The sequence below is a fragment of the Rhineura floridana genome, chromosome 10 (assembly GCF_030035675.1).
Source record: "Rhineura floridana isolate rRhiFlo1 chromosome 10, rRhiFlo1.hap2, whole genome shotgun sequence".
In the NCBI taxonomy this organism is placed as follows: domain Eukaryota; kingdom Metazoa; phylum Chordata; class Lepidosauria; order Squamata; family Rhineuridae; genus Rhineura; species Rhineura floridana.
The window spans coordinates 55,280,598-55,304,875 of record NC_084489.1 but is presented as its reverse complement, the minus strand read 5'-3'; the positions used below and the strand labels follow the sequence as shown (position 1 = coordinate 55,304,875).

Sequence of the window (24,278 nt, the reverse complement as noted above, 5' to 3'; positions counted from 1 at the left end):
AGTCTCTGATGGTGGATCATCTTAAACTTTCCACCACCCCTGCAGGGGAGGATCGAAACTGTAAGTCTAAACTTCACCAGGAAGTGATCTGACCATGACAATGGGGTGATATCCACACACACACCCATCTCCAGACCACCCCTTCCTCCATCTGGAGCAAAAACCAAGTTGAGGGTGTGCCCTGCCCAATACATTGGGCTGGTGACAACTTGAGACAGCCCCATCATCATCATGGAGGCCATGAAGTCCCGTGCTGGAACACTAGAGGCAGCTTCAGCATGGACATTGAAATCATCCAGGACTAGTGTTCTGCACTCCTCCAATACCACAGCTGAGACGGTCTCCACCAGCTTGGTCAGAGAAGTTGTCAGGCAGCAGAGTGGATGGTACACCAGTAGCAACCCTAGTTTCCTGTCTCCTTTGCCCAACACCAGGTGCAGGCCCTCACAGCCAGCTCCAAGACAGAGTGGTTTCCTGGTGACCAAAATAGAAGTTCCGTAGACCACAGCAACCCCTGCCCCCCATCCCTGCAGCCTGTGCTGGTGTTGCACCGAGTATCCAGGCGGGCAAAGCTGGGTCAGATCAACTCCTCCCGGCTCACCCAGATTTCAGTAATGCTCACCAAATTGGCACCCTCATTCATGATCAAATCATGGATGAGTGTGGGCTTATTGTGTACTGATCTGGCGTTAAACAACATCACGCACAGGCCAGTGGGCACAGCAGATGAGCAGCGAGGAAGCCATCCATGGGAAGAGTGGGAGCAAGGAACAAGGCGTAGATATTTAGATATTAAATAAATTGTAAATTATTTATTTTCTTCCTATAATACCCGGTTAGGTATTCAATTCATGCCTGTTTAAGGTAATACTGTGAAGTATGACATAGTGGCCACTTTCCAAAATAGTGTCAACAGATTGCATTTTCGGTTTGTGTTACTTCAGTTTTAATAAAGAATAGTAGTGGGGAAAATAATTTCATGAAATTAGACAGTTGTACAGAGAGCGCATTGACAAAACTCATGGGGTTATATCCCCTGTAACAAACATATACTCTATCTCCCACTTTTCCAGAGACTTATTTCATTGCTAGCAGTATAACAATACACATTTATAAACTGTTTCTAGAACTGTTTACCTTGGTACTGAAACGTTTTATCCTTAATTTCAATGCAGATATTTTTAATATATATATATATATATGTATGTTTATTCTATATTGGAATGAACGGGATTGTCATTGCCTCTCACAGAAATAACTGCTGGATGCCATTCTAGCAGCATGGCTCCGTTCCACCACCACCACCCCTGCAGCAGATTTCCATGTAGCCTTTTAATCTATCTCTTGTCTTTCAGTGTTTACACTTGATGTATTTAACCCATTGTTGTAGATATTCTACATATAAGTGCTCTAGGATTGGCTCAAGGGATTAATTGATATTCCAGCGTCCTTACTTTATCCACTTTCATTCCTACATTCTTCTACATCTGATACATGTTTTGGCCGGATCATATTTCTCAGAACGTTAAGCCCATAGAAAGCAATAGATATAACGAAAGAAAAAATATTTGTGTCCTACATTTAATTCTTCTGAATATTTGCTTTTCTACACTTAGTGGCTTACATTCTTTATTTGGGGTGCACAATAGAAATGATTCAAAACAAAAAAGTAATAATCTTTCTTACTCTTTGGATCATGGCCAATGAATTTACTAAAAACTAGAATAGAAAAACAGTAGCACATAAATGGAAGTCAGTTGAATCACCAGGCGAGTAAGTGAGTAGCTAGAAGAACCTAGGGAAAAGCAGAAGCAGTAAAATTAACTTGAATACTAAGGGTGGAAGAAAAGGAATATCTTTATAGTTGGTTCCAACTAGAAGATTTTGAAATAACTGCGTCCAAAATATGGTGATATTTTTCTTCTGATTTCTTTTCTGTCTTAAGTTCTTATACATGCAAAAACACAAGTATTCATTTTGAGATGATACTATATAAAAATTGAAAAACAGAATTTTAAAAGATATTCCAGATATCATCATTCTAGTCTTAGGTAGTTATGGTTTTGTGTTATAATATGTCTTCAGATATCTATTCATGAATGCACTAGCTATCTTTATAAAGTGACGATGGAAGTGGTCCCTTGGGGTGCTTTCAAGTATCCATGCTAGTCTAACATGGGCATATGTATGGGGTAGTTTTATAGGGGTTTAAAAATGCCTAAAGCTGCCTTAACTACTTTTAGTTGTGATCACACATGGGCAACCCCTCCGCAGTTCATTGATCTGTTGCATAACGTTTTATATACACTGAAATGGCTAGACACTTTATAACTGCAAAAGAATCAAATTTTCAAATACAGATCTAACCTTTAGATGTGTCTGGTAATCAATTGCGCTTTTAACACAGGAAAGCAAACTCAATTTCTTTTTGCATTAAATGGCACAAAGATGCAAACTATGTGCAGAATGCTGGTGCATGCTGTTGAAAAGTTCTCACTCTGCTCCTCCCCAGCACTTGCAGTTATCAGGATACAAGCCAGAATCTGCCTTGTTGTGGCATCATGAACCTGGACTCATGGTTTCTTTCCAAATTAACCACAAGGGGTAGCCGTGATTTGTTCATGGCTTATTGCTTGTGGTTTGTTTTCCCCAAATGGGTCCAGGTTGAGATTCATGACAAGTCAGAATCTGGCTTGCTTCCTGGCAGTGCAACAGGAAGAAAGGCAGAACGAGAACTTTTCAGCAGTGTGGACCAGCACACTGCATGTTCACAGTAAACTATGTATTTTTATATCCTTGTACAATACATAAAACTATATCCTGCAGTGTGTTTTCAGACCACAATGAAAATAATAAAGTAAATTTTAGGCTTTTTCCAAAGGCAACAGTGACAAATGCCAAACACAGGTGTCTCCCAGACCTACGTGGGGATGTTAGCAATAAAAGCTGGGATCTTTTGCATGCAAAGTATGTGCTCCACCACTGAGCTATGGTCCTTTTCTAAAGGTCAAGACAGTACTATTCAGGCCCGTTTTCTTACATTTACAGCTGCCACATGGGGTGCCATTTGAAGTGTTTCTGAATGGTGGCAAGTAATGGCCATAACATGAGTGCTCCCATTATTGATCCTGTTTGGCATTATGTGAAAACTATTTTGGTATCATTTAAAATCAGCAATTTAAAAATCTCTAGAGAACAGCCATTAGGCAAGTATTCCATGATACCTTATTATTAGGGGACAAAACTGTCTTTGTGATACATGAAAATATTTTAAACGTGCCCTTTTTTAAGACTAAAATGTTTAATAACATTTTAAGTAGCCATATGAATAAACATATGATTTCAGCAGGGCGTGCACAATCAATTTATTTTTGAGCCAAGAGGAATAGAATTGTAACATGTTTTGGAAACTGAATACTATTTGGCATGTATTGTGGTCATTTTTGAGAGGCCAAGTTATTTGACTGTAGCATAGATAATATCTGTTCTATCTATATGTTTGCTTAGCTCGGGAATGGTTAAATAAAAGGTGAGCAGAAGGATCCTTTCTCTTAAAAACAAACCTTCCAACTCAGTATTCTAGTTATAATGAAAATGTCTTGCTTGTCTTAAAATAATGTTTTTATTTTGGATAGAAAATAGCAGAAATATGAATGAATTCCTTTTGGCTCCTACTCAATATTACCTTTTTTAAAAGCCAAACATATTTCAGTAAAGTGCAAAAAACAAATATAGGGCTGCCTGAGTTGCAGTCAATCTTGAATTTCATATTTAAAACTATCATAATAAATAACAGTTATTTTTTTTTGTTCAAAAATAACTCCTGATTATGACACCTATAGCCATGCTGAAGATTCTCTTAGATTCTTCCTTGCCCTAAGTCCTGTACTGTGCTCATTTGTCATGTTAAAACCTGTCTAAACAATCCCATGAAGCCTGACAGTCACTCTAACAGATAATATCAGGATTTATATACACTGTTAGCTTCTCATGATCATTTGCAGCAGAAGCATAGTGGTATATGTAATTTAAGGACTTTTGAGTTCCATTGTAAGAACTGTTCTACAAATTCAGAAAAGGCTTGTCATATGATAGCCATCCTGGAATTGCACCACTGAAGAATTCAGATGGGGGGGGGATCTCCTGACTGAATGGTTTCAATACTAAAAACCTCCCTGGCCATAGGAAACTAGCATATCACCACCACACCCCTATTAGGAACCCTCTAGCCCATATAGCAGTGCTTCCTGGGATCCAAGGCAAATTCGTAAAGAGGACAGCAGACAATCCAGCTCATTGGTCCTCTCCAGGGACAAAAGTAACTTGCTGCTCTCCAACCAATCCCATCAATTTACAAAGGTAAGCAGAGACAGCATCTAACCTACCTGTCTTTCTCCAAAGACCAGCATAGCCTGATTTTCTCTGTAAAACCCCAACTTGTGTAACGTAGCATGTACAAGTGGCCAGGCATGTGAGAGGGTAGAGTGCCCTGAAAGAGTGGCACAATTGCATCCAAAACCCCAACAGCCATATTTCATGAAGTTTATTGAAAATAAAAAAGAGAATATAGAGGACAAAGGGAAGGGGCAGAATGTTGCTTCAAGAAAATAACAAAAGAATGTCTTTGTTCAAGTCTAGCTATCCGACTATCATTACTTACAAACAGGCTTCCGGTCTCCTTAAGTGTAAAGTAGCAGTTTTAATGGTCAGGCAAGATGACGGATGTTTGTTGAGGGACAAAGACTGTATCGCAAAAGTCATCTTGAGTTTCTGGCCTATGTTGATCTTGATTGACAGGTCACTGTGTCCAGCCAATCACAAATCACATCACATTACACTACCCAGCCAGTTTCCCTAGGAAATAATAGACAGACTGAGCTTTCAGTATCATAGCTTAGTGACAGAATACATGCTTTGCCTTTAGTAGGTTCTAGGTTCAATCTGGTCACCTCCTGGTGAAGCTGGAAAAATCTGCTGTCTGAAACTGTGGAGAGCCACAGCCAATCAGTGTAGACTCAATACTGAGGTAGATTGTTAGAGAGCAATGCAGTGCTCTAATAAACAATTTTAAGACAAACTTGCTTTGGAACTGGCAAAACAGCTGGTCCTTCTTGCCTTCCCCCACACACACAGAGTTCCCTTGGAAACAAGCTTACTGCAGTGTGCTATTTCTGAATGTTAACTGGAAAGCAGTAGTGTAGTGGCAAATTCAGAAGTGCAGGATCACTTCATGATAGTCACAGCTATCACCACCCCTTTTTTGCTGCTCGGTTGAGAATGAGATCCTTGTAAATGCCTTCTCCCACAGCAACAGACATCCCTAGCAGCCAATAAGCATCAAATGGGAGAGTGTTAGCGACTGAGAAGAATCTTCTCAGTGGCTGACTCACCTCCTTTCACTCTGATTGGCTCCAAACAGCTAGAAAGGACAAGGAAGCATGTTAGAAGACTCTTCTTAGTAACTAATACACTCCCCTTTCATACTGATTGGCTCATAGGATGCTGGAGACATAGGGACTCTGCTGGGATACTGTTCCCCACAAAGTAAGAGGTCTAAAAAACCCTGAGATCCTGGATGACTACACCCCTGCTGGAAAGTCAAGAGATCACAATCTTTCCCAAATATGCCCATACAAAATAAGAACAAAATAATAATGCTGTAATTCATTTGCTTCAATTATTACTCAATGAAATGCTATAATAATCAGTCTTGTTAACTTTCTCCTCAATTTTATAAAAACTGAGCTTTACAGATTGTCCCTATTTTAGTTCAAGTATAGGAGAAAAAAATTAAAACCAGATCTGTGTCTGCACAGAATTAAAGCCCAGTTGAAATGTGTACATTGTAGCTCTCCATTAATCTCTAATAAATAATGGTACTCAATAAAATGCATGCATAGTTTAGTGTAAAAACAGATTCCTTATAGCTATAATCATGCTAGAATGGGTATTACCATCACTAATACATCTATTAATTCAACTTCACTGTTAATGTTACTACAGCTACAAAGAAAAACTTGGCTAATAGGCAGCTGCCTGCAATGATCCTGCCCTGAGGAAAAATTGCAAAGTTGAGCTAACAGTCCTTGTCTTTCTGAGTACAATAGCATTTACTTTTAAAGCTAGAAACAAGAAAAATGAGTAAAACCAAGTGTTTTGAGGCAAAAAGGTTACATGTTTACAATGTATTTATTTGCAGTCTGCTTTATCGAAGTGTACATGTCCACAAGTGTACAAACAGAAGAATTTAGGTATATATATAGTTCATACGCATATGCATAAGAGGAGGGGAAGTGGGATTTATGAGAGGCTGGCCAGGTTTAATATGTGTCTACTTCTATTTAGCACTTAAGGTTTCTTACATTCAGTTTGCTCAGAATGCGTGATGAAGTGTTTCTTGCTTCTGCCACAAATCAGAAATGCATGAAGTGCAGCTGCAGAGATAATACATTCTCCCCAAAGGCTTTGGCTGAGCAAATTAGGTGTCAATGGGGTGCCTGCGCAGGCAGTACTCTCTCTAATTAGTCTCTTGAGCCTGGTTGGTGGCGAGAATAAGATGATCTAATCAATTGGTCTGTGTCTGATGGTACGTGTAAAAATCCTACCAGGCAGAGCTGTCTCCCACAGGTCACTCACCTGCACAGCAGGATTGCTCATTTTCATTTTTCATCTCTTCCATCACATGATGCTGACAGTTGGTTTTAAGAAAATTGAATTAAAAAAAGAAAGAAAGAAATCTGGTTCATAGGGCATGTGGGTCAGAATTAAGTTGCATTATGGGTATTGGTGATCCAGTTCATTAACATGTATAGCAAAATACCGTCATGAATTTGTTTGCCAAAGACAGGTTTTGTCAATAATATCAATTCTTTTTATAGTTGATTCACAAAATATGATTTCAGTGAAATGTAAGTTAAGAAAGAGTGGTTGCATTAGAGGGAGTGGCATTTATACCTAATAAAATGCATTGAGCTTTGAGTGTGTTCAGCACGCTAAGGCACTGTTGGAGCCCTGCCCCACACTATTTCTCAGAATATATGTCCAAATGAACTGCATTTAAAAGTCATGGTGTATGCAAATAAATAAATAAAAACACCGTACCGTCCCTAAATACTTTAAACTGGGACAAATGTTCAGGAAATAATGACATCTTAACCCATTGCTTGAACTAGAATATATAAAATCAAAGCATTGTCTCCTTTCTGTTCCCCTCGCTACCAGCAACAGTATTTTAAAGTTGTTATTTGGTTTCTTTGTTTAAGTCAGAAACTGTTCTCTGATTTATGAGAGAAGCAGCTTTATTTGACATAGGTTTTCTGGATATGATGAAAACATGATTGTATTGATTCTTCGGTTGTTAAGATGTATCCTAATCATGTTTATTTTCTTTCTGTAAAGATATTGTGAATATGTCAAATCTACACATGCACCTCCTTGCATTTCAAAATTAAAAAGTGCATTTTTGAGGCAGTATGTTATATGCCAAAAGGATTTTTGAGGATTTCTGAAAACTAGCTTTCCTTTGCTCTTGGGAAATAAGAGGTAGCAAATACTAGATTTTGCAGCAGTTGTTTTTATAAGCAAATGTGACCGGAGGCCATATCACCATCTGCAAAGAGTCTAACAGAAACTTTGATTTTTCCTGATGAGAAATAAAAAAATAAAAAAATAACAATGCTTTTCTAAAATAGCTTTTTTTAACTGCAGTGAAACTGAGGACTGGCCTATAATGTTTAGAGACACCGAGAACAGGTATTGTGTCTGTGACACTTGAGCATTAGGTAAAACTCTGGGTCCTGTTTCTTAGATTTTGGGTTGGCCCATTTTCTTTCCTTCAGGCACATGTTTTCTGACTCTTTTGGCAATGAAAAATGATGGACTATTTTTTATGACTCCATTAGAATAAAGTGATCAGAGTCTACTGTTGTTTTCTCATAGTTCTCCACACCAGCACCAGCAAATGCATATTTGAAAGGCATAGTAATGAAGAAACTGCAAACTGTATTGATTACACATGAGAAAAGTACCATAATATTTTTAAAGCCTGAATATAGTAGTCACCCTTCTTTCTAAATTTGTTATCTAATGCAGAGGTTGCCAACATGGTGCCCTGGAGATCTTTCTCTGGTGCTTATGAATTCTCTGAGCCCCCTCCTACTGAGTCCTTGGTTATAAGATGGTATGGGTGGTTACCTTTTCCCCTTGAAAATTACACAGAGCTGAAGGAGAAAGATGCAAGAGTAACTCTCTTTTCCACCCCTCTTATGTGCCTTTCAAGGCTCAGATTAATTCTGCTGGAAGTGACCGGAGAAGGTGGTGCCCATAGCACATGCTGAGAAATCCAAATATACCCACAGGTCCAAAAAGGTTTGCAACCCCTGATGTAATCCCTCAGGAAAAATGTTGGGCCTGGGGAGGGACAGCCTTTATACTTATTCTCCCGGTCATTCCCCATCCAGGAAAATACAAGTTAAATTGCATGCACTCTTATCTTCAATTTGTGTGACCAGATCACACTAATACATAAGAGACTGAACCTCAATGCTAAATAAGAAGTAAGACTTACTACACCTGTGACCCATTCAGTCGCCCCACTCCGGCTAGCTTTAATAAGCCAGGATGGAGAAGGATCTAATGAGCAGGTGGCCGGGCACATCACGGCAAGCATCTTGTCCACATCATCAGACTGCATTAACTGGAATTGATCCCACAACGCTGGGTTTGACATTGCATTGGACACCTCGGTTGGAAGTCATAATAGCAGTGTCTAAATCACTGTGGAACCGAGCAACTTTGTCCTTGAAGTGTATATAGCCAGCTGGTTATAGCTGGACACCGTGTGCTTCTGAGGTCAGCCCCCATAGTCAGGAGTGACCATCCTCCAGAGAGGGCCCTCAGGAGTGATCATACAAGTCTCACCATTCCAAAGTGAGACTAGGGCCTCTATTGGATCACCTACTCTCTCCACTGGAAAATCTCCCAGAGCGTTCAAAAATCTATCATATTCCATCAGTCTCCGGGGGCGGACCATCCTATTATAAAGTCAGTTTCATGGCTGTTCATAGAGCTCTGTTCTCTTCCTCCCCTCTTCTCCGCTGTAATGACACACACACATACCTGGCTCCAGATGTAGAGCTGATCCAGGAAGGCTCACTTATGGACCAGGGAGAAATGGAAAGAACCATTTGCGCCTGAGCTCAATTGGAACATCTTACCAAACAAGGATGGCTGTGAGTCTGCAGTGGGTTCACTGCTCAAACTATGTACATTTATACACACCATTTGAGTAAAACATTTAAGATTACCTACAGTCCAAGCTTTTCCTTTAAAATAGCTTGATATTTGAAAAAAAGGAACCCCTGGGCAATGTCTCCATATTACCTCAAACCAAAATTGGTTTGCTGATATTTAAGCATTAAAACAAGTTACGGAGAAACTAAGCCAGCTCCTATGGGCTGCTATGTTGCAGGTCATAATCCTTGCTGTAATGTCTATTATTTTATTATAGGAACTAAGATCACCAGACTGGAGGAGAGAAGCAAAGCCTAACATGAGAGCCAACACTGAAGATGCCATGGCCCTGTTTCCTTTCTCTCTCAATGGTGGATTTTAGTCACAAGAAAAGTGATGCTGGCAAGACTTTGTTCCCCTTCCCTCTTTGTTTAAAACCTTGCACGTTTTTTGATACCTTGTGATTTCAGAGACCTCTGTGAAGATTACATGGCATGCTCTTTTTCTTTCAGCCTTTTGTGTTGATTTTATCTGGTTTTTCCATAGCAGCACAACACCCTTGTGAAAAAGTTTATGCTCTTACCAGCAATGTTTTATATACATTAAAACAACACATTTGGTGTTCACACTTCCTCAGTAATGCCTGTAGATAAAAGCCAACCATGGCATGAAACAATGTCTCTGTTCAGCAAATGGTTCCACGTACTTTGCAAATTGTCAGAAAGATACTTTAAGCTAGAACAGAGCTTGCAAATTGGTTGTAAGTAACACAGTCAGTATCTTACAACTATTACTGCTATAAAATATCATGTTCCTTTCTTTAACCATGGCAATAAGTGTATCTTAATAACCCTGAATTTGGGTACTCTGTGTTGCATAATTTGGCAGATTTCAAAACAGACTTCCTACTGAGCACATATTTTGAGACCTATTTAGAAAAAAGTTTGTTTTGTGGTTCCATTTTTACTTTTTCATGTAGCATAGTTCAAAATATATTCTAAGAAGGAAAATAAAGATGAAGGAAAAATGAGTTTACATTAGGAAAAGCACTATGGTATAGAAACTCTAGTTGCTGAATGAGCCATTTAAAAAAACCTAGTTTTGAATAGTGATCCGAACTCCAAATATTAGTTCTTCCAAACCAAAGCATTTTTCCAGTTATTTTTCTGAGATGTTCAGATATGAGTGGAAAATGCCTCCACTCCTGCATCTTCAAATGGGATTTTCCCCAAGAACTGTTCAATTTTTAAAAAATAATTGTGAATTGAAGGAACTTCTGTTCTTTTAAGGGAGGAAAAAAGATGGAGCCTATGGGAACCTTAAGGGCTGTGACTGTTTTTGCCTGCCACACCCCATCTCTAATATGATTAATAACACTCGAATTCTAGGAGATGGGGAATGAAGCAAATCCAAATAAATAAGACATGCTTAGAGTGGGGATTTCTCATCCATTTTTATTCAACATAAAGCTCATTTGCCACCCTAGTACATCAGAAGCCTAAAATCACATCTATTTTTGTAACACATATGATTATAGCATCTAATGCTTTCTTAGGAAAAGGAGGAAAACAGGGATGTAAGACCCATTCTGTAGTTTATTTCTTAAACTGATGGCTTAATGTTGTTTGGAGTTTGTAAATTCTTGATTTTGCAGAATACTTTTTTTTAGCATAAGGCAACAATGGTAAATATTCTTCCATGATATTGATCCAGTATTTATTCAAGAATTAAAATATGTAACTTCTTGCCCTTCCCAGTACAGTTGTACCACCAAAATACTATTTATAAAACATTGGTTAAATATCTCAAACTTAGTTTCTGTAGAAACAAATAATCACAAAATTTAACAGAACATTTTGAACGTAACACAAATGCCTTAACCGTGACTTGCTTTGAGTTTCATATTCAACCTTTTGTATGTGATCTCCTTTGCCAAGTCATATATTCAGTTGGATGCTTCAAGATGAGTGTCCTTTTAAAAAAAAAAAGTCTCAGTGCTTGCAAAAATGTGAGGAATCTTTGAGAATGTAACAAAGGTTTCAATTAGGAAAATGAGGGTAGATCCTTAGATGTAAATCTCTTGCTTTGGCAGCTTAAAGAGGGAGGGAGACAATTATGCTCTTTGTTGAAGCATGTGATGTAGAGAGGAATTCTACTGAAGAGCTCCCATCTGTGGGCTAAATGCCCAGCACCTTACTGTCCACAATAAATCAAAAGTTCAGAGCTTTTGCTTAGGTTTTGCATGTGTGTTTGTGTGTGTGTATGCTTCCAATGTTTTCTCTTTTTACAATAGCCATTGATGCTACTGAATGTATTGGCCAATAATATTTAGTTACCAGCTATCAAAGTCTGAGAGCCAACCCCACTCCAAACATATCACTCCAATTACATGTTTTGGAAGTGATTTCCTATGGAGGATTGCATGCATAAAACACTGTGAGAATTGAAAATCCACACACTTTCCAAGAATTTGTGATCAGAATGCTACATTCTTCCCAGATCTTTCCTTTATAATCCATGTGGCTTTTCAATTCCAGTGACATTTTCCACTTGTATCCCTTCACAGAAATCATTCCCAAAGCATGCATGAGAAAGAGTTTTGGCAGAGTCCCTATATTTAGGTTCTTAAAGAAGTTACTGTTTTGTTTTTGTCTATGGTGCTGAGATTCCAGCAGAATTTCATGTACTTCAAGCAAGTAATTTTTAAACCAGCTGGATTTGACTTTTGTAGTGATTATATTTTGGTTTTATTTGGTGGGGGGTATAATCACTGGAGAAGAAGGATGCATGTAGGAACTGTGTGATTTATGAAAGATGGTCTGATATTGTGCAATTTGATCTCCTATATCCACATCATCAGGCTGGGTGGAAGAAAAATGTAGTGCACTATAGTTACCCATTCAAGTCCCCAATGTAGAAAGTAGTGATTAAACAAACCTGGCCCCTTTGGAGAGCACATTCCAAAACTACAAAGGTCTTACCCCAAGTTATCTTCCAGTGTCCTAGATGCTTCTGAATGTCTGCCAAATCCCAAGGCTGTGTGGCCATTTTATCCCTCTCATTTTCTTAAGGGTCACTCAGGCAAAATCACTAGTTCCCAGAACTCTGTTCTAGAGATGTAAAGGCAATGCAGGATGGGTTTGCACTAGTGTTGCCTGGTTCCTGGCCTGAGACTGATCCTGTATCTTTAGGAGAAGAGAAAGTCAGCCAAGTGCAGGTGTTCTTGCAACCCTGTAATGGGAAAAACCACATGGTGGAATTCTCCCTTCCCCCTGCACAACTTTGAAAGGTACAGAAGACCTCTTGCCTCCAAGAGATCTTCTGTATCTTTAAAAGTTGTGCAGGGGGGAGGGAGAATTCCACCTGGTGGTTTTTCCCATTACAGGGTTGCAAGAACACCTGCACTTGGCTGACTTTCTTTTCTCCTAAAGATACAGGATCAGTCTCAGGGATTGAACCTGGCAACCCTAGTTTGAACACTACATAGCACTGGCGTTTTAATTTTGAAACTACTTCCACCATCAGCTGTGCAAGCTTTCTCTGCATCTGCACCTTGTACACTTGACTGCAGCAGGAGATGGGAATGTTGTCCTCTAGATGCTCTGAAGACCTAAAAAAAAGTAACTATGTCACTTGCACTTCCTGTTCCTTTTGTAATGTAATGCCTGAAGGTGCTCTGAGCTTTGCAAGATTGCAACAAGAGCCAAAAGTTTATATAATTCCTGTCCACCTTCCAGGTACTTGGAAAAGAAACCATTCATATTCTGTTTCCCATGTAAATAACAACGATGGCCTGATTCATATGTTACTGAAGTAATGTGGTTGTTGATTTCCTATAAATAGAACCCATATCTTTCCAATAACAGTTGAATGATTAATTGCATGGTGTCTTGTTAGTCCCACATGGGTAGATGTAACTCCTACCTACATGATCCAACAATTTCATGATTCTGTCCTACCAGAATAGCCAGAAGCAGCAACCATGCTGTTGATAACCTATAGATTGGGCCTATGTGATTGGTTTTAGAAGTGAGACAGCTTTTCTATTCTTTACAGCTCTCCTGAATGCATCTCTTCTTGTTTTAGTGGGCTTACCAATGAGGAGAGGGGAGCTGTGAAGAGAGAGTTGTCAGCTAGCAGTGAACAATAAGATGGATTCCACCACATGTGAAATGGAGGGGAAAGGTGGAAGGCTAATAATTATCTTTACAGATAATTACTAGAATTTATCTTCAGAGGCAGTTTGCTGTAATGTTGATTTTTTTTTTTTAGAGCAACCCTACCAAATACGCAGAATACCTGAACAAAGTATTGACTTGACATTACTTGACTGCATAGTGTCCTTGGGTGATCTTAAGAATAGTAGTTAAGTAGGACAGGAAATGTTAATGCACAATTGCTAGAAAGATTTGGGGTTCAGTCTTCCTTTCAACATGTGGAAGTGCTTTGCATAGACATTTCCTATTTGTTCTGGTTTAATTTAGGACAAACCTCACCACATGACAGTGAGGGCAACAGACCATGAGTATGATCTTTTTATGCGCACACATGATTGAGCATGATGTGACCATGAAGTGTGCGCTCCATACAAAACAATATTATTGGGTTTGTAATCTAATATAATAAATGGTATATAGACTGTACAAATTGGCACTGAATATGGATGCCATATAAATAGATGTTCTGTTATTGACCATAACCTTCTCTCTTGACATAAAGACGTGGAGGTAATTATATATGTTGTTGCCTTGCAATATTCTCAAAAGCAAAAACTAAAAGTATGCACTAAGAAAGTCCCTAATCCCGCTCCCAATAAAACTGCACTTCTGCAGTGCTACATACAAAATCTTCCCTTGCTAGGGCTCTTTATATGAGGCACAAAAGGTGCTATTTTTAACAGGGGGGTTAGTACTCAAAAACTGTTAATATTAAATATGTATACGTACATATAGCCACACACTTTAGAATGACAGCTTAGTAAACAGTATGGTTACGTAACTGTTACATTGTTTGTTTTCAACGTGTAATTTGTCTGTATTATGAAAGATGTAATGGTTTGTCAGGTGTTAACAGTTTCCATGTAATATGATATTGAATAAAATGTAACAGGATTTCTATGTCCTTTGTGGTTTTATGTACAATTAGTACTATAATTCAGAATTTTAAAATATTTGATGAACTTATAATGAGAATGGTAAAGCAGAAGCATTTTGTTCAAGGAATTAGAATTACTTTCACTGGCTTTGTTGAAAAACGTACTGGAATAAGTTCCAACACAATATTGTTAATTCATTCCTTCTGGATTTGAACTGACAAGGTTGAGTATAGGAAATTACCTGTTCGTTCTTTCAAGATGTTTAAGATGCAGGACAAAATACAACCAAATTCAGAGGCTATGCTTAAGGCAAACTTCTTTTTACATAAAATCAATCAAAATACCACCACTGAGTGTGCGGGACCACTAACATTTTTCAAAATAATATAATTTGGGAAAGTGGACATCGTTCATATTTCAAGCTGCTTTTTAGCTGATATTTCTCCACCCCCATCTCTTGCCAAGTTCAGCCCAGCTACCACCAAGAAAGAAGCTTTTGCTGTAATAGCTGCTGCTCCCCAGAGGAAAGTAAAACCAGAGGGAAGATGTTTGAGCAACCTTGTGCCACTAGGTTAATGCATGGCTTTTCAGAATAATGGCCACCATTGTAAGTGTGAACCCTACAGCGGCAAAACAACCTGCTGCTACCAGTGGGGGGTGGTGTTATGGGCATTAACTTTGAGAAGCATATACTGCACAAGAGTAAGGATAAAGGATACAAATCGGGAAGCAACTGACAGAACTTTTTTATTTTTTAAAAAACGTCCATGGCCTAGTATTTACTGATCATTTCCCATGTGAGTAGTGGTATATATTGTGTGCAGTGAGTCATGCTGAGAGTGTCAGACACAATAGCTAAGAGCACACTAACAGTTCCACGGTGGTTCTTCCCAGAGGTGGTTGCTAAGCAAGGTGAGCACACAATTCCTAAGCTATTTCAAGAGAGAGGGAGAAATTGGTGATGATTAGGGACACACAGTGCTGATACTCTTGTTAGTTTCAGTTTGTGGGGACAGCAGTTTGCTGCAGAATGAAAATCTTCCTCCTCAACCAGCAGCTAGACCCCAAAACACTGACAGGAAAGAGACCGACCTTCTCCAAATTGTTCAGACTTAGTCTTGTTTGATAAAATAGGGCTCTGTTTATGCTGGACAGGCCAGACCTAATACATCCATCTTAGCAAATTTCTCCTTTTTTCCTGTCCCAGTGATAGATGTTAACATGAAGAAGAAAAACAGCTGAGCAGTGGATTGCCTTACTGCTTGCTTTCAAGGCCTTGTAGGGTGAGAACATTGACAAAACAATTAGTAGCAGAAGGATACTCAAAACTTGCCTCTTTGCCCAACCATCTCCGTTGGTCACAGAATGAATGGAAGAATTGTGCCTCTAGACACACAGTCCTAATACTTGGATGTATAGACGGCCATTTTGATAGAACCCAATGCTTATACAGGGGTTCTAGAGATTATTCAACACCTAACCACCCAAAGCAGAAGATTTCATGAGCAATAGCATCACTTCCTTGGGACTGGAATAGGTCTCTATTTTCTCTAGCTGCCAGAGAAAGCATTACCCTGAGCTTGCTTGGATGGCTTATAAAGAAAATAAAAGATGCGCAAAAGAGTAAGCAATGTCAATTAGGGTTGCAATTTCTTGAAATCAAAAATTATGTATTCTTTGTGGGTTCTAAGGCCAGAGCAGAAAGCTGAGCATTCTCTGATGAGGCAGAGGTTAAAACATAGGTCAAAAGCTGCCTTGTTTGTCTAAGGCAGAGTTAGAAAACCTGTAGTCCTCCAGATGTTTGGACTCCAACTTCCATCAGTCCCAGACAGCATGACTAATGGTCAGCGATGGTGGGAGCTGGAGTCCCAACAATATCTGGAGGACCGAAGGTACCCCAGCTCTGGCCTAAGATGTTAAGCTAATGTTTTTAAAAGAAGCACCGGGGCTGAGGGAGAGAGTGGCCTGCCCCTTTTCAGGCAACTGCTCTGGAAGCTGGATCTTGACAACCCTTACAATGGAGTGCTGCAGAAAACAAAACGTCTTTTAACAGTAAGTGCTGTCACTCAAGCCACAGCAGCTTGGCCTGCAGGAGTTATTTGTCTTCATCCCTTCATACCTATGGTTATAGGAAGGAGATATAGATAATACTTTCTGGAGCTTGTGGTCATCTTCCACATCTCTTAGCCCCAGTCTGTCAATATGCCAGTGAATAAGGGGCAAATGGGCCCAGATACAGTTCCCTAACACTCTGTAATGCTATCTATTTTATCTGATGCTATATATTTTAAAACATTTCTGGTCACCACTATAAACCACCGTGCTAAAATGGTGATGACCAGAAAGGGTGGTGGTAGTTTTTTTTAAAATTTTAATAGTGTGTTTGTACTGTAACATTCAGTTAACTGGTATTTCAATAAAAATTAACAAAAATTATATCTGGAAAATGTTTTAGCACTAATTAAAATATTTATTTTAAAAATTGTGATAAATGGTATCCACAGCAAAGATTATATTGAATGTTTGCTGAGTTTTAAATGGCCACTCGGGTGAATCCCCATTCACAGCAGCTATGCAGCTATGTTATGAAACATAACAAATGTACAAATAAAAAAAAACACAATGCTTCTAATACTTGTTTTATACATTTCTATACTGCTTTTCAAGAAAAAATATTCCCAAGCCTGTTTACGAGCAATGTATCTAGCATACAATAAAATACCATTTTAAAAAAAATCTCAAAACAACATTTCAAAAGCCAAGAAGACCAATCCAGTATAATATACAATTCTCAATGAATTCTGCAATTTAGTGTGGAAAGTCAATTGCAACCCTGCTTTTAGTTTGCAACAGAAGAGCAAAGATTGAGTAACTCTAGAAGCTGTCTGTCTGGAAGTATCCTAGGTCTTAAGTCCAACATTCTAGCCATGATGCCACACTTGTTCATAGTCAACACCAGGCCTGGCCTGAAATGCAGCAGTCCTGCTTCAGATGACATCAGAACTGAAAGCAGGAACTGGTATTTGCTGCCGTACAAAGTAATGGCCCAAGAAGAAGGGGGCATATGGGATCTACTTAAGGCAGCAAAATATGTTGAGCCAGCACTGTTCAACAATGATAGTTACTTGTGTGAAACTAATAGTCCAGGCCTATACACAGTTAGGCATCCTTAAACCTATTGAAATAAAAGTATTTGACATCCTAACTACACACAGAATCAAGTCTCAGCTATTCAGACATTTTGAAATATAAAGGTAATAAATTCTATAGAAGTGTACATTTTTACAATAAATTATTAAATCTAAATTACAGTACTAGGGTTGCCAGTCTCCGGTTTTTGCCCGGAGACTCTGGATTTGGGGGGGGGCTCTCAGGGTGAATCACCCCAATCTCTGGACTCTCAGCTTTCATGTTTTTTAAAAAACAAGTTTCTAAGTGGTCTGATTCAAGGGGTATACACCAAAATGTCAGACACACCCCCAACTTCTGTTAAATGAGCTTGTAGCTGGCTGCTCTAACCCCACCCTTTCAGATTTGTAGCCAGTAAGTGAAGTCAGGGTTTTGATTGACAAGGGATTTGCTGACCTCCAGGCAATTTCTAGAACATATTGCAAGGCCAGAATACTGTTGTCTTCTTGCTTGTCTGAAAAACTCAAAAAACTGAGTAAGTTTTAGCTTTCAACAGTAGCACAGCAGTGTCTTGGTTGGCAATTGTGTGCATAAACAATTTCCGTTATGATTATAATAAAAGTACACACAGGGTTTTTTAAATTACTTGCAAAAATAGCATATTACACATTTCATATTTCAAATAATTTTTGAACAGAAATTTAAAAGGTGTACATATAGCTTATGATGTCATTACAATGTGTTATACTTTTCTCATTTTTTCATTCACAGAGGAACCATATGATAAAGAACCAGAAATTTTAGAATGTGAGGTGAAAGGTGCTCTTAAAATACTCAGAGGAAACAAATCAGCAGGAACAGATGGCATACCAATAGAGTTGCTACAAGTTACTGAGACGGAATCTGTCCAAATTTGTATGTGAAAGTTGGACAGTGAAAAAAGCAGATAAGAGAAAAATCAACTCATTTGAAATGTGGTGTTGGAGGAGAGCTTTGCGGATACCATAGACTGCGAAAAAGACAAATAACTGGGTGTTAGAACATATTAAACCAGAACTGTCACTAGAAGCTAAAATGATGAAACTGAGGTTATCATTCTTTGGACACATAAGGAGAAGACATGATTCGTTAGAAAAGATAATAATGCTGGGAAAAACAGAAGGAAGTAGAAAAAGAGGAAGGCCAAACAAGAGATGGATTGATGCCATAATGGAAGCCACAGACCTGAACTTACAAGATCTGAGCAGGGTGGTTCACGACAGATGCTCTTGGAGGTTTCTGATTCATAGGGTCACCATAGGTTGTAATTGACCTGAAGGCATAGAACAACAACTACATTTTAAGTGTGCCCTTGTATGAGGTGGTCATGGTTCCCCCTCTGTTGTTTTCACCATGAGGAACAAATTAGGCTGAGAGATGGTGAGTAGCTCATGGTCACCCAGTAAACTTTGTAGCTGATTTCCATGTTTAAAAATTAATTAAAATGATTTACACAATACGTTTAAAGCACATCTAACTCACATTTAAAGTGCATGACTTCCCCCAAAGAGTCCTGGGAAGTGTAGTTTCCCCCTCACAATTATAGTTCCCACCACCCTTAACCAACAGTTCCCATGATTCTGTGGTGGGATTCATGCGTGTTGAATGTACTTTAAATGAATGGTGTGGATCTGCCCTAGGGATGCTGTGCATTCATTAGTGAAATGAAAGGAACCATTTTAAAAGATACTTTTTTAAACAGAAGGGCTGTAGGTCTGTGGTAAGGCACATACTTTACATGCAAAGGTCCAAAATCCAATCTCTGGAAAAGACTATTGTCTGGAATCCTGCAGAACCAATGCTAGTCCATGCCAAATGGTCTGAGTCAGTATAAGGCAGATTCCTTTGTGCCTAAAAGAGGAAAGAGACCCAAATGCCACAGTGACTCTGAAATTTATTTATGTATTTTATTTACAACATTGATACACTATTGTAAAAAACCTCCAAGTGATTTATAGAAGCAATTAAAACAATAAAATTGATGGCAAAAATAGTTAAAAACAGGTATTTAAAAACATTCAAAATAATAAAACCAATAATGAGTGAAAAACAGATAAGAAACAATAGTTTCTACATGCCTGGGTAGGCTTGTCTAACAAAGTTTTTTCCAGGTACCAAAAAGAGTGCAATGAATGTGCCTGCCTAATGTCAATAGGCAGGAAGTTCCAAAGTGTAGGTGATGCCACACTAAAGTATCGATTTCTTACAAGAGCAGAACAAGTATGTGGCACCCATAGCATAAAAGCACACCTTGAACTTGGCCTGGAGGCAAAACTGCAGCCAGTGAAGATTTCAGACAGAGGTATTATGTGCTAATAGTGTCTCACTCATGTCAGCAATTGTGCTGCAGCATTCTGCACTAACTGCAGCCCCAGGTCAGGTTGTGCTGCATGGAGATTTCTGTGATTTTGGCTGACTGGCTGCCAGGATTTTTTTAGTTTTGGTCGGGAACCCTGGTTGTGGGATGCTGAGTTTTCTGCCTTACTCATAGGAATCTTGTGGCTGGTATGGTATCGCATTTAAGAAATCATCACGTGTCTTTGGTTTTTCTTTTCTATTTGCATTTCGTTTACCTCTCACCTCATTCTGTTACATCCATAGAAGCAACAACAGTGGTTCCATGTGCTCAGCCACTGATGATGCATCGTGTTGTTTGCATGATGATTTGTTTCTTGCCCAATAGTGGTAAAAAAGAATCCACATACTGGGAAGTGTGGCTGCAATCGCTGTTGTTCTCAAGTTACTGCCTGTGAAGGTAGACCAAACGTTGTGTGTTTTCTCTCTGTCAATTATTACTCACTGGAATAGGGTTGGCTGTCAAAATGAGTTTACACCCACAAGTCTGTAAAGAGGTTTGGAGCAGTCATGTTAAAAGGCAGGCAGGGCATTCCAGGCAGGGGGTTGCCAATCCTGCTTGGATATGGATAATCTTTGCAGAGGATCCCTAGTCAAGCTTTACCAACAGCACAATCCTAACCATATCTACTCAGAAGTAAGTCCTGCTGAGTTCTATGGGGCTTAGTCCCTTAGTAAGTGTGTTTAGAATTCAGGGGCATTCATCTTTACTCCCGAGTGCTCCCATCTAACATCTCCACAACACTAGGCTCCCTTCTCCCTACAGTGGTCTTGTGGAGACTGGCCTGGTGTGAGGACCCTGAAGCCCTTCTTGCCAGAAGCAAGTAGGCTAGACTATATGTTCCCTACCCAGGCTCACTAAACAAGTGAGAAGGAATGATCCCATCACTTCAGCTGGACCTGGGAACGCCTTCCTTTAGCTAAGATTTCTATCTTAATTTCCAATCAGATATTTTTGTTTGTTTGAGTGGTATGCTCCAAGCAGCTATGGCTGATGCTTACTGTATCATGTTTAATGACATGGGCCTGTCCCCATAGGGCCCGCCCCCATAACATCACTAGGGCCTGCCCCTGAAATCTCAGGGTTTGGGATGCTTCTGACCTGGCAACCCTATACAGTACAAAATAGAGAGCTGGTGCTGACCAGCGGGTATGAAGCCTACAGTTTCAATCTTATCTCTGCCATGAACTTGCTAGGTAGTCTTATGCAAGTTTGTCTCTCAGCAGTCTCCCCCACCCCCAGTCTGAAATGTGGAGATAAAAATACTACTCCATTTTACAGGGTTATTGTAAAGAGTATGAGATCATGTGAAGTGTTAAATTCTATTAAAACCAAATTCTTAATTTATGATCAGAAACTACTCTGCTATCACAGAGAATTGCCTGTGAAAATAAACAATATTATTACACTCTCAAGATGCCCTTTATGTATCTTGTTGCTACTTTGTCTTTTCCAGTTAACACACTTTCTTAGTTCTTGCCACATTTTATCCTTTGTTGCTGAGGTAATTGCTATTCAAACTATAAATAGCTTAGGCCCTAAGGGGATGCATTGTAATGAAAGTGATTTTCACTGAAAATTTACTATCTTTTTCTTTTCTGGAAGTTCTGCAAAGAGAAGGGTTCTATATCACTATCAATATTTTGAACTGTAATTCTAATAGTGTCTTGGAACAAACCATTCTGGCTTCAGAGGCCTAAAGGCAGCAATGTTCAGAATTAGTTTCTCCATAACCAAGACTATGCTCCAGGATGGGAATTATCTCACAAAACACACACTACTTCAGAATCCAGACTCTGTCTTGCATCAATACTGAATGAACAAGCTGTGCATTTTAACACCAAGAGAGCCAACTGCTGATGCCCAGTTGGACATTTGGGAGCTGCCTGCTGTCTCACACTTCCTGCTGAGAGCCCTTGGGAAATGTAAGGGCAGGGGCAGTAGAGAAAGGTTTACTGTCTGGGAGAGGAATAGGAATTATAGCAGCTGAGAGACAAAGCAACCAGTTGGAGAAAAAGCAGGGTGGGAGGAAAATCTGTCTTTAAGAAATACAAAGTTTGGAGCCAAGGAAAATAAGAAATGAGTTGATTTTTCTCTTATCAGCTTTTTTCACTGTCCAACCTTCACATCCATACATAGAGATTGGGAATACTATGGTCTGAATAATCCTGGCTTTAGTGTTCAGTGATACTTCTTTGCATTTGAGGACCTTTTCTAGTTCTCTCATAGCTGCCCTCTCCAGTCCTAGCCTTCTTCTGATTTCTTGACTATTGTCTCCATTTTGGTTAACGACTGTGCCAAGGTATTGATAATCCTTGACAAGTTCAATGTCCTTGTTGTCAACGTTAAAGTTACATGAATCTTATCTTGTCATTAGTCTTTTTGACGTTCAGCTGTAGTCCTGCTTTTGCACTTTCCTCTAACTTTCATCCGCATTCGTTTCAAATCATTACTGGTTTCTGCTAGTAGTATGGTATCATCTGCATATCTGAAATTATTGATATTTCTCCCTCCAGTTTTCACACCTCCTTCATCTTGGTGCAATCCCACTTTTCATATGAAATGTTCTGCATATAGATTAAACAAATAGGATGATAAAATACGCCCCTGTCTCACACCCTTTGCGATGGGGAACCAATCGGTTTCTCCATATTCTGTCCTTACAGTAGCCTCTTGTCCAGAGTATAGATTGCACATCAGGACCATCAGATGCTGTGGCACCCCCATTTCTTTTAAAGCATTCCATAGTTTTTCATGATCTACACAGTCAAAGGCTTTGCTGTAATCTATAAAGCACAGGGTGATTTCCTTCTGAAATTCCTTGGTCTGTTCCATTATCCAATGTATGTTTACGTTATCTCTGGTGCCTCCTCCTTTTCTAAATCCAGCTTGGACATCTGGCATTTCTCGCTCCATATATGATAAGAGCCTTTGTTGTACAATCTTGAGCATTACTTTACTTGCATGGGATATTAAGCCAATAGTTCGATAATTACTGCATTCCTTGGAATCCCCTTTCTATGGAATTGGGATATATATTGAACGCTTCCAGTCTGTGGGTCATTGTTTAGTTTTTCATATTTATTGACAAATTTTTGTCAAAATTTGGACAGATTCAGTCTCAGTAGCTTGTAGCAACTGTATTGGTATGCCATCTGGTCCTGGTGATTTATTTCTTCCAAGTAGTTTAAGAGCAGCTTTCACCTCACATTCTAAAATTTCTGGTTCTTCATCATACGGTTCCTCCATGAATGAATCTCATCCTGGAGTGTACTGCTTCTACCTTCCTTTTATTTCATCTCGATCAGTCAGTGTGTTCCCCTGTTGATTATTCAACATCACTACTCTTGGTTTAAATTTCCCTTTCATTTCTCTAATGTTTTGGAATAGGGCTCTTGTTCTTCCCTTTTTGTTGTCCTCTTCTATTTCTATACAATCACTATTGTAATAGTTCTCTTTGTCGGTGTATTGTTTCATTTAGGGCTCTAACCGTGTTTCTATCTCCTTTTGCTTTCGCTTTCCTTCTCTCTTTAACCATTCTAAGAGTTTCATCAGTCATCCATTGAGGTCTTTCTTTTTAACTAGAGGTATTGTCTTTTTGCATTCTTCCCTGATAATGTCTCTGACTTCACTCCATAGTTCTTCTGGTTCTCTGTTAGTTTAAAGCCTCAAATCTGTTCCTTATTTGATCTTTATATTCTTCTAGGATGTTATTTAAATTGTATTTTGGCAGTATTGTTGCTTTGTTCTTCTTCTTTAGCTTTACTCTGATTTTCGATACAACCAGTTCATGATCTGTACTGCAGTCTGCTCCTGGTCTTGCTTTTGCAGAAAGTATGGAATTTCTCCATCTTCTGCTACCAATTATATAATCAATTTGATTCCTATATTGACTATTTGGTGATGTCCACGTGTACAGTCTTCTTTTTGGTTGTTTAAAAAATGTGTTTGCAAGAAACAAATTATTGGCTTCACAGAATTCAATAAGTCTTTCTGCTGCTTCATTTCTGTCTCCTAAGCCCCATTTCCCCACAATTCCTAGTTCTTCTCTGCCCCCTACTTTTGCATTCCAGTCCTCCATGGTTATCAGCACATCTTGTTTTGGTGTGTGATCAATTTCCTCCTGTACTTCTGCGTAAAATCTCTCTAATTCCTCTTCTTCTGTGTGTTCCATTGGAGTGTAGACTTGGATGATGGTAATGTTAATAGGTCTCCCCTTTAATCTCATTGATATCACTCGTGCAGACCTTGCACTGTAGCTCCTAATTGCTTTTGCTACATCACTTCTCTCTATTAAAGCAACTCCGTTTCTTCTTAATTTCTCATTTCCTGCATAAAATATTTTGTAGTTTTCTAATTGAAAGTGTCCCATTCCCATCCATTTTAATTCACTCATGCTAAGTATTGTAATGTTGATACATTCCATTT

General features: G+C 39.0%; 1 protein-coding gene across 7 annotated transcripts in view; it reads left to right on the top strand.

Annotated features, from left to right (window-relative positions):
• Positions 1 to 24,278, top strand: part of CDK14 (cyclin dependent kinase 14) — a 571,841-nt gene that overhangs the window by 440,145 nt on the left and 107,418 nt on the right. For 6 of the 7 annotated variants that reach the window (XM_061586434.1, XM_061586445.1, XM_061586444.1 and 3 more), the window contains one exon: positions 9,509 to 12,424. The exons of the other annotated variant lie outside the window; for it this stretch is intronic. The gene's annotated coding sequence lies outside the window, so the exon portion shown is untranslated. Of the gene's footprint in view, positions 1 to 9,508; positions 12,425 to 24,278 lie in introns of those variants that run through there. 7 annotated transcript variants of the gene reach the window in all.